This window comes from Oryctolagus cuniculus, chromosome 1 (assembly GCF_051225735.1).
Source record: "Oryctolagus cuniculus isolate XC-2025 breed Fujian yellow rabbit chromosome 1, ASM5122573v1, whole genome shotgun sequence".
Classification (NCBI taxonomy): Eukaryota; Metazoa; Chordata; class Mammalia; order Lagomorpha; family Leporidae; genus Oryctolagus; species Oryctolagus cuniculus.
This window is the reverse complement of record NC_142867.1, coordinates 57246179-57256252: the sequence shown is the minus strand read 5'-3', so window position 1 is coordinate 57256252 and position 10074 is coordinate 57246179. Positions and strand designations below refer to the sequence as shown.

General features: G+C 43.4%; 1 non-coding gene across 1 annotated transcript; it reads right to left on the bottom strand.

Annotated features, from left to right (window-relative positions):
• Positions 1-4162: 4162 nt before the first annotated feature.
• Positions 4163-4269, bottom strand: LOC127484964 (U6 spliceosomal RNA). Its single transcript, XR_007912169.3, has one exon. It is a non-coding gene; the product is annotated as a U6 spliceosomal RNA (small nuclear RNA).
• Between the last annotated feature and the right edge of the window lie 5805 nt (positions 4270-10074).

The following is a 10074-nucleotide window of genomic DNA, read 5'->3' as shown; positions in this document are numbered from 1 at the left end:
GGGTTCGTCAAAACTGTTAGGGTTTTGCTGAACGATCTTGGGCAAATCATACGCCCTTCTCTGTGCCTCTCTGGATTTCAAGAACTCAGACGGAATACTTGTGCTTCCTTCTCTAAACAGATTGTAAAAGTTATCTTTTCCTAGATTGTGTAAATGTTTTCATTAACAGAATTTTCTACATTTTTTTTCTCCCACATGATTCCTATGGATGCCAGGCTAGAATTAACACAAGAGTGTCTGATATTGCATCAGATATATTTAGCTCCTTTCAGTCCTAAATACCCATCCCCAAACAGGACCAGTTCAGTGCTGGCTGTCCTGTCACCAGGCTGCCCTGGGAAGATGCTGTCACTGGTGAATTTTGACGTCAATGGGTGTTCTGCTGACCCACGACAATCAAGACACAGCCTGGGTCAAACTTACACACCCTGAATCAGCTTACACAACCAGTGAGGCACCTCGGATCTGATTGTATAAGCTTATTCAGAAGCAAGTTTGGGATTATTTTAGGGTTGTTTAGGTCTGGTGTCTAAAGAGAATGCTCATGCTTGGCTGAAACCTCATAGCTGTCTCCAGAACTGTTTTCATGGCCTTGACTGGGGTGCAGAGGCTTAGAGGAAATACACTGTAACACTGGAAGTACACTGTCCAGTACAGGTACACTGTCCAGTACAGTAGCCACTAGCTACATGTAGCGACTGAACATTTGAGACAAGCTGTAAGTATAAAATATACACTGGGTTTCAAAGATTTAGCATTAAAAACCAAATAGAACATCTCAGATTTTAAGATATTAATATGGTTAGATATTTTGTACTGGGCTAAATATGTTAATTTCACCTGCTTTTTTACTAAAGTGTGGTTACCAGAATATTTTCTATTTATATTAGACAATGCCATTCTAGAATAGAGACTGATGTTGCCGAGGGTAGACTATGACTGGAAGGATGGGTACCTGACTGGAGCCTAAATGAAGGTTCAAGGTTGTGGCCAAGGTAAGGAGAGGAGTCACAGGAACTGATCTAGCAAGAACACAGGGCTTGGAGAGGCAGCTGTCTGCCAAAACTGGAATACAACTTCCGGTGACTTTGTAGAAGTGGTGGGGCTAGTTCCGTTTGTTCTGCCCTGCCCATATCTGGGCAACTCTTACTTTCCTTTAGGTCAGGGGTCTGCTGAACCACACAGCCTGTCCTAAGTGCACTCCTTTCTGTGTTTGTGCCCATCTCTTTCCTAACTTACCCCATTACAGTAAAATTATGTTTTCTTATCTGCCTTTATACTCCCAACCTCCACCAAAATATTGTGCGCTTGGTGAGATGGGGACCTTGTCTTATTATCTTTGCACATGGATACTGAGATCAAGATGATAACGCCTGGGACCGGCGCTGTGGCGTAGTAAGTTAAGCATCCGCCTGCAGCACCAGCATCCCTTATGGGCACCGGTTCCACTATGATGTAGCTCTCTGCTATGGCCTGCGAAAGCAGTAGAAAATGACTCAAGTCCTGGGGCCCCTGCACCCATGTAGGAGACATGGAAGAAGCTCCTGGCCCAGCTCCGGCTGTTGCAGCCATTTGGGGAGTGAATCAGCAGATGGAAGACCTCTCTCTCTCCCTCTCTATGTCTGTAACTCTGCCTCTCAAGTAAATAATAAATCTTTTTTAAAAAATGATAAATGCTTACAGGGATCAGAGAAAGGAAAAAGGAGAATGGGAAAGGTTCCTCTGGCCAAAGAAAAGTATCAGGTACCTATAGCTACTTGAATCCTTACTCAGTTCTGCTGAGACGCCCAAAGAGATGCAAATGGTAGGATCTGGGGCCACCATAGTAGGCAAGGGAGGAAAGATTTCTGGCCTAGGGTCTCAGAGGATTAGGGTTCATTGGAGTTGTGCTGTTTATGTGCAGGACTGGCCTTAGTACCCACCCTTTTCCTTGCTTTGCTGTAACTAGATTTTCCTGTTCCATTCCTCTTAAGGAGCGATACAGGCCCAGGTGTACCCTCCCACCTGGCCTAGGTCCTTTTATTTCTTTGTGAGGCTTGAAAAAAAATTCCCCGGTGTGTGTGTTGGGGTGGTGGTGGGGGTGGTTAGGAAAAGAAGGGGAACTATTTCTAATTTTAAGTGTGGCAGTCACAGGGTTAGGAAGCAGAAGTGACAATTTATGGATCTGGGACAGATCTGTGACTGTGGCCTTGCCAGTTCCGCTATCTCCCTACTCTGATCCCCATTCCCCTCTAATGACTGAATGGCTGTCTGGATGCCCCCTTCTTTCTTATTCCTCCGCACCACCCTTTCTGGCTTTGGCCACTCCAGTCCAAGACAAGTGGAGTATGCACAGCATGGACGATTTCCTTGGATTGGCCTCCAGTGGTTGTGATGGGACACATTCAGAGAAGGCTTTCCAGTTACTCCCAAGCATAACCCTAAGATGTCTTATTTGAGCAACTTTACTTTGCACATCTGCTAGGATGCGCCCTCTTAGGCTCTTTGGCCGCTGCATGGAAAGCTGTGTGTGTCATGTCCACATATACTAGTAGCTACTATGGTAACAACGACGCATGGAACCAGAATATTCTCTTTTCCTAGAGCTGCTGGTGCTACCACTGCTGACAAGTCACTGGAGTCCCTAAAATAACAAAGGAACACAGTACAGCTCCATACCAAAATAAGGAGCTATTATATATTTTTTTTTCCCAGAGGGGTACTAAATCAGTGTTACTGGTTTTCCAGAGTCTTATACTGCTTAATAGAAGCAGTTCCTCTTCTCCATCCACTTAGATTTTCAAATCAATGAACTGCTACATTAAACACTAATTTTTATCAATTACATTAAAAAAATTCACAGGTATCAATAGGCTTATAATGAAAAAGAGCAGACACTGCCCTAGCCCTCTACACTTCCTATTTCAACTCCCCAGAGGTAATCTCTTTTTTACCTTTTAGCTATCTCTTTTGGGACTTATCTTCATATTTCTAAATATCACGCTTAGGGGTGAATGTCTAGCACAGTGGTTAAGATGCTGCTTGGGATGCCTGCATCCCATATGGAAGTGCCTGGGTTTGAGTACCAGCTCTGCTTCCAATTCCAGCTCCCTGCTAATGTGCACCCTGGGAGATAGCAGGTGATGGCTCAAGCAGTTGGCTCCCTGCCACCCACGTGGGAGACCTGGATTCAGTTTTTGGATCCCAGGAATTTGAGAACTAAACCACAGAATGGGATCTCACACACTCACTATCTTGGCCTAGGATGGAGTTTTGGGCTTCTGGCTTCAGCCTGGCCCCAGCTCTAGCTGTTGTGGGCATTTGGGGAATGAACTAGCAGATGGAATCTCTCTCTCTCTCTCTGTCTTTCTCTGTCTCTCTCTTTCTCTCTCCCCCCTCTCCCTCCCCCTCCCCCTCTTTCAAATAAAATAAAGCATAAGTAGCATCATATACTGCTAGTTCTTAATTTTTAAGTGTGGGCCATTTTACTACTTGCTATAGGAAATAAGATATGCATTTATGCTCAAGTCTTCTCATAAACACATGTGTTATTTCTTCATCTTCTATCCCTCAATAGATTTATATCCACCAATTTAGATAAGTCACCATTGACTTCATTATTATAAAAGCAACCATATTATTCACTGTTAATCCAATTAGCATAATATGAAGACATTTCCTTTCTTTTGACTGGAATACTTTCTTGCCAACTTCTCCTTTTAATTTTAAACATTTTCTATTATTTATTTTTGAGCAGGCATTGTGGCACAGCAGGTTAAGCTGTCGCCTGAAATGTCGGATCCTATATTGGAGCACCAGGTCAAGTTCCAGCTGCTCTGCTTCCAACGCAGTTCCCTGCTAATGCACCTGGGAAGGCAGTGGAGGATGGCTCAAATACTTGGGAGATCCAGAGGCCCAGCCCCAACCATTGTGACCATTTGGGGAGTGAACCAACAAATGGAAGATCTTTCTGTGTCTCTCCTTCTTTCTCTGTAATTCTGCCTTTCAAATAAATAAATGTTTATAAAATAATTAATTTTATTATAAATTGAAAAATTATATGTATTTATAAGGTATAAAGTAATGATATATTTATACAACGTGCCAGCTAATTACCATAGCTGTCACCTCAAATATGTATTTTTTGCAGTGAGAACATTCAGAATTTACTGTTTTTTTTTTTTTAAATATGGAACGCTTTACGAATTTGCGTGTCATCCTTGCGCAGGGGCCATGCTAATCTTCTCTGTATCGTTCCAATGTTAGTATATGTGCTGCCAAAGCAAGCACTCAGAATTTACTCTTAGCAATTATTTTTTGAAAGGCAAAGTGACAGAGAGGAGGGAGAACAGATAAAGAAACCATACTTTGGTTCACTCTCCAAAAGCTCACAAGAGCCAGAGCTGGTCTAGGCCAGAGACAAGAGCCTGGACCTCCATCCAGTCTTCCATATGGGTAGCAAGGACCCAAGTATTTGAGTCATCACCTGCTGCCCCCCAGGCACATTAGCAAAAAGCTAGATAAGAAGTGGAGGTGGGATATAATCCCAGGCACTCCAATATGGGGTGCAGCACTACAACACCTACTCCTACTCTTGGCAATTTTGAAGTAGACACTATTATCAAGTAGTGTCACCATGCTGCACTATATATTTCAAAAAGCCTCATTTTAAATGAATACTTTGTAGACTTTGACCAACATCTCCCCAATCCTCCTACCCACCCCGCCAGCCTCCAGTAAACACCATTCTACGCTCTGATTCTATGAGTTTGATTGTTTCAGATTCCACATTTAAGTGGCATCATGCAGTATTTGTCTGTGTCTGGCTTATTTCACTTAGCATAATGGCCTTCAGCAAAGCACTTTGTTGTTTACCCTCATCCTTGCCTTTAAAAAAAGATTTCACTTATTTGAAAGGCAGAGAGAGAGAGAGAGAGAGAGAGAGAGAGAGAGAAAGACACAGGGAGAGAGATTCCATTTGCTGGCTCCCCAGATGGAGCCAAGTACTTGGGCCATCTCTACTGCTTTTCCAGGAGCATTAGCAGGGAACTGGATCATAAGTGAGGCAGCTGGGACTTGAACTTGCACTCATATGGAATGCCTGGCATCACAGGTGGTGGCTTAACCTGACATGCCACAACACCAGTGCAACCCTTGCTCCTTTAAGATAGTGTTCTGGGGGCCAGCACTGTGGTGTAGCAGGTAAAGCTGCCGCCTGCAGTGTCAGCATCCCATATGGACACCGGTTCAAGTCCTGGCTGCTCCACTTCTGATCCAGCTCTCTGCTATGGCCTGGGAAAGCAGTAGAAGATGACCCAAATCCTTGGGCCCCTGCACCCACGTGGGAGACCCAGAAGAAGCTCCTGGCTCCTGACTTTGGATCAGTGCAGCCCCGGCCCTTGTGGCCAATTGGGAAATGAACCAGCAGATGGAAGACCTCTCCCTCTCTCTGCCTCTCCTCTTTCTGTGTAACTCTGACTTTCAAATAAATAAATAAATCTTTATATAAAAAAGATAGGGTTCTGTTTCATTTTCATTTCTCTGAGAATAGTTCTCATGTTTTTTTTTTTTTTTTGAAAAAAAATTTTTAACTTGACAGGTAGAGTTATAGACAGTGAGAAAGAAACAGAGAAAGGTCTTCCTTCTGTTGGTTCACCCCCCAAATGGCCGCTACAGCCGGCGCTGTGCTGATCTGAAGCCAGGAGCCAGGTCTCCCATGCAGGTGCAGGGCCCAAGCACTTGGGCCATCCTCCACTGCCCTCCTGGGCCACAGCAGAGAGCTGGACTGGAACAGGAGCAATTGGACTAGAACTCGGGGCCCATACGGGGCACTGCAGGCAGAGAACCAACCAAGTGAGCCACGGCGCCAGCCCCTCTCGTTTTCTTTTGCTTTTTTTTTTTTTTTTTTTTTTTTGACAGGCAGAGTGGACAGTGAGAGAGAGAGAGACAGAAAGGTCTTCCTTTTCCGTTGGTTCACCCCCCAGTGACCACTGCGGCCACTGTGCTACAGCCGGCACACTGTGCTGATCCGAAGCCAGGAGCCAGGTGCTTCTCCTGGTCTCCCATGCGGGTACAGGGCCCAAGCACTTGGGCCATCCTCCACTGCACTCCCTGGCCACAGCAGAGAGCTGGACAGGAAGAGGAGTGACCGGGACAGAATCTGGAGCCCCAACCGGGACTAGAACCCGGTGTGCCGACGCCGCAAGGCGGAGGATTAGCCTATTGAGCCGCGGTGCGGGCCTCTTTTGCTTCTTGAATTGTCTGTGTTGAGTTTTTCAATCTGTTTTTGTCTTTTGTCTTGGAAGCTTCTCAAATGTCTGGAGATCCTTGGCTATCCATTCACACATAAGAGTGAGGTAGGTATTAGCAAGCTGATTCAAACCTCTGTGTACACAGAGCTTATAATTAGGACAAACTGCAGTGTTTTTCAAATGTCTGGTTCTGCAGACACTTCAGTGGTTTGTGCAATTTGATGACTTGCAACTAACGTTCCTCACACCCGTCCCAAAATCACAGAATACAAGACTATGTAGGAATGCATCCCACACAAAAAGGGAATTATTTTGAGAAATGTTGGTTTCTTATTACCCCTCCCCCATATGTACATCTTATGTACTGGACTGATCCGATAAAATGGGAATTTCTTATGCGTTTTTTCAAAGAAATTTGAAAAGTACCAATTACGTGATGAAGATCTCCAGCTGTCAAGACAGCTATGTCTTTTCTCTTGGAAAGGGAGGTAGGTTTCTCTGGAGAAAAATTCTCTAAACTTCTACCTGTGGGAGTCAGTATATATTCATTTTAATATTTGTTGAACACTTACTACATGCTAACACTTATGTTCTGGGTGCTGAGCATACACCAAGGAACAAAACAGACAACACTGTTTTCCCTTTTGGAACTAACATTCTACTCGGGATGGAGAGGATAAATTATACAATATTTAGGTAATATGCTATGATACTATGGCAACAGAGGGAAAGTGGAATATATGCACACACATGTGTAACATGGTAGATGTGGTAGGAGTGATGGATATTCTGATTCCTTCATGAAGTATAAAGCAAGGTCATCATTTGAGAATGAGAATGGGGAAGAAGGTGCTGGAAGTTTCAGGAGAAAAAAAGACAGGAAGTAAATTATAACATAGCTTAGCAAACTCTAGCTTTGGCCAAATCCTGTTTTTGTATGGTCTATAAGATTAGGATAGTTTTGTTTTTTTAAAGATTTATTTATTTGAAAGTCAGAGTTATACAGAGAGAGAGGCGGGGGGGGGGGTCTTCCATCCATTGGTTCACTCCCCAGATGGCCGAAATGGCCAGAGCTGCACCAATCCGAAGCCAGGAGCCAGGAGCCTCTTCCAGGTCTCCCATGTGGGTGCAGGGGCCCAAGGACTTGGCCATCCTTTTCTGCTTTCCCAGACCATAGCAGAGAGCTGGACTGGAAGAGGAGTAGCTGGGACCAGAAGCAGCGCCCATATGGGATGCTGGTACTTCAGGTCAGGGCTTTAACCCGCTGCACCACAGCGCCAGCCCCTAGGATAGTTTTTATACATTTAAATGGTTAAGGGGGGGGTCTAGAGATGCTAGTGTATCATGACATGTAAAAGTCATGAAATTCAAATTTCATAAATTTACATATTGTTGATCACAATGAGTAGCTAGCTGCAAAAGAGGCCATGACCTCCAAAGCCAAAAATACATTATATGGCCCTTTTCAGAAAAAGTTGGCTGATCCCTGATTTAGATGAATGGGAAGGAAAATGGATTAGGGGGAAATGACTGTCAGCCAGCGTTAAGGGCCTGAGGTTTATGTACATGAATTTAAAGTGAGGCCAGTTAGCATGGATACTGTACAGGTACAGGGGTAGGCAAAGACCTGGTTTAACTGAAGCTGTGGTTTTTTGCAGAGAACAAGACAAAAAGGAAAGCAAACTAAATTAAAAGTATATATTAAGGAAGTGATTATAATGACTGAATCTGGGATTGAAGTCAATTTTGAAGGAAAAGAGAAACTAAGAGGTTAGCGATAGTTAAAAGGTGGTAATCAAAGGAATGTTGGAGTTATGTTCCCAGAAGATATCTGGAAGATAGATGGTGGTGGTCAGACAGTGAGATATATGAATCTGAGATTGAGGGCTTATAATTTTTGGTAATAAATAACAAGATCTAAGGTGTGTCCATGCAAGTGAATGGATAAGAAGAGTAGAGGAAAAAATCCGTGGAAAACAGGCAATTAAAGGAACTGATATGTCAGGGTATTAAAAGGGTCGTCCAGGTACCTAATTCAATAGAGTTAAGCCAAAAAGTAGTGCTGGGGGCAATGGGGAGTGAAATGAGCCAAGAGCTAAACTTATTGAGAAATGGAATGATCAAGGGTTTATATATTTTGTAGATGACAGCAGCAACACAGGGAAGGAAGTGATATAATTTAATGTCATTAGAATCAAAGCTGAAAAAGTTTTAAAAGCAGATAGAAGAAATGTCTGGAAGCAGGAATGGGTAAAGGACAGCATCCACCTCTTCTTTCAGACCAGTAATAGGACTGTGTGAGAAAGAACCCACTTCGAGAGGGTGGCAGCAGAAGCACTATCCCGAGTTAACAGCCAAGTTCCAGAGTTCTGGGATCCAAGCCAGGGAAAGACATTTTTTATTTCAGAATGCTGAACTCTAAATCCCCATTTTCAGTAGAATGCTTCCCCTTAGCTCAGAACTCAATGCAGGTCTCTTACACAGGTAGCAGAGGCCCAAGCATCGAGCCACAACCGGCTGCTTCCCAGGGTATGCGTTAGCAGAAAACTGGAATCAGTAGCAGAGGCAGGACTTAGACCCAGGCACCCTGACATGGAGTGCAGGTGCATCACATGCAGAAGTTCAATTGCTGCACCAAAGACTTCCCTGTGCTAGCTGTATACAGATACTACTCGGTACTTCAGCTTTCTCTACTGCAAAATTACAGAGTATAACCTTCTTTGTGGGGGTTAGTGGAGTCCCTGGTTTATAGTGGATGCTTCCCACCAACTGAGTCAGGCTATGCTTCTTGACACCTCTACCTATTGGAGGTGCTTGGCTTCTGGTACCAGAAAGAACACTATGCACATGATAGCTGTGAAGACAATCATTATGTTACCATTGCCCTTTACTTAGGCTACACATTTCTGTCTTGCAAATGGCATTTCCTGCACACAGAACCCTCATGTGTATCTATGTGTAATCAACTAAGACATCAATATAATCTTCATATAAATTTGTTAATCCAAGTTCTTGTTATGCAAATACAGTATTTTTTAGAAGTGAAAGTTACAGTTTTTAATGTTAAAACTTGATTTTTTTAGTTTTTGTTTTTTGAGATGAGTGAGCACTCACTGCTTAAGAGCCAGTTCTGGGGGGACATTTTTCTTAATTGGACACTTTTCATAGTTAGATTACATGGACAAAAAAAGACAAAACCTTTTGAAGTGGGATAGCAGTATCTTTTGAGTAGAAGTGTAATTCCAGACTATGATAATCAAAGCATATTTTTTGCAGACTACTTAAATATTTAAAATAAATATTTAAAATATTAACACTTAAAAGATACATTTCCATCATTTGTAAAATACATTTATTTGGGATGTCATTTAGACAATGACTTTAATTATATACTGTCATTCAACCCTTTCCCTTCCCAAAACTTTCCTAGCTGTTTGAACTACATATTTATTTCCCTTTCTAGAAGTGTTCTCCCAAACACTGCTGATCAACCCATCATAAAACAATTTTTTTAAAGATGTATTTTTATTTATTTGAAAGACAGAGTTACAGAGAGACAGACAGAGAGGTCTTCCATCTGATGGTTCACTCCCCAGATGGCCACAACGGCCGGATCTGCACCAATCCGAAGCCAGGAGCCACGCTTCCTCCGGGTCTCCCACGTGGATGCAGGGGCCCAAGGACCTGGGCCTTCTTCCACTGCTTTTCCAGGCCATAGAAGAGAGCTGGATCAGAAGAGGAGCAGCTGGGACTAGAAGTGGTACCCATATGGGATGCCGGCACTTCAGGCCAGGGCATTAACCCGCTGTGCCACAGTGCTGGGTTAAAATTATTTTTTTTAAGA